Genomic DNA, 1296 nt, shown 5'->3' on the forward strand with positions numbered 1-1296 from the left:
TAGGCTTTCGAGCCTATACAGCTTGGAGTAAGACAACATGCATGAAGAGGATGATGTGGACAAAATACTCATTTGCCTAATAATTCTGCACTCCCTGTATGAATAGTGGTTTAAAGGAATGAATAGTAAACTGGTCTAACATTACTTACTCTGAATAGTTTAGTCCTGTACAGCTCTGTAGAACCCTGAGAAGAAGGGTATGTACTCCATAGTAAAAACCATAAACCAGGTATTTTATATTTTGAACTATGTACAGATGAACTATATCTTATGCAAAAATAAAAAAAATCTAATCTTCTCTCATTCTCTTTTCTCCAATGATGTCATGAGTTTTCTTCTAATTTCCTCCAAACAGCTATGTTTTCTCCGACTGTATTGCTGTTACTTTTCTTTCCTCAAAGTTTACTTAGAGAGATTGAGTAACAAATTTTAATATTTTATATATTTTTTATAACACACTCTTCAGTTTCAGATGCATTTTTGAGTTCCTGCATTATCAAATAACAGAATGGTATTCCATCTTTGTATATCTGATTTTATAGCTTCATTTAGCAGGGCATAGTTAGCACTGAAAATTTTGGTGAAGTCACAGTGTATTACCACCCCTAGGTACCTAATGCTATCTGCAGCCCATTTCCATTTATAGCGATTCTGAATTTCAACTGGCGGTTCATAGTTTAAAGTTAATATCTGCGTTTTATTTACATTAACCTTGTATCCAGAAAGAGCCATACTCTGATAGCATTTCCATGATTTTGGGAAGTGCCTGTGTGGGATAGGCAGTGTTGGTCAAGTTACTTGAAAAAAGTAATCAGTAACTAATTACTTATTACTTCCCCAAAAAAGTAATCCCGTTACTTTACTGATTACTTATTTTCAAAAGTAATTAATTACTTAATTACTTAGTTACTTTTTTAAAACACGATTTACAACCTGAAGAGGTGATAAAGCGATAGATCTTTCAGCCCAATTCTAGTTTTTCTACATAATCCATCATACAAAATGTAATCAAATGGAAAAGTCTCTTTTTAAAACTTGTTTTATTAGTTTTAATCTTTTAACTTTATGCATCAAGCAAAAATTTAATTAAATGCAACATTCTCTGACTGGAAAAAAATTGTTTAATATTTAAACCTATTTTTTTTTAGTGTGTTTACACTCAGTCTTTCAAATAGATGCAAGTAAAACACAGCAGAAAATAAATAAAGTCAAAGACTCAGCGGTCCTTTTGCTTTATTTTCACCTGTAAAGCAGGACTGCGGTAGGCGGAGGTTTACCCTGGTGCAGGTGTGCCGC

This window comes from Pundamilia nyererei, unplaced genomic scaffold (genome assembly GCF_000239375.1).
Source record: "Pundamilia nyererei isolate P.nyererei 1_Seehausen unplaced genomic scaffold, PunNye1.0 scaffold01096, whole genome shotgun sequence".
In the NCBI taxonomy this organism is placed as follows: Eukaryota; Metazoa; Chordata; class Actinopteri; order Cichliformes; family Cichlidae; genus Pundamilia; species Pundamilia nyererei.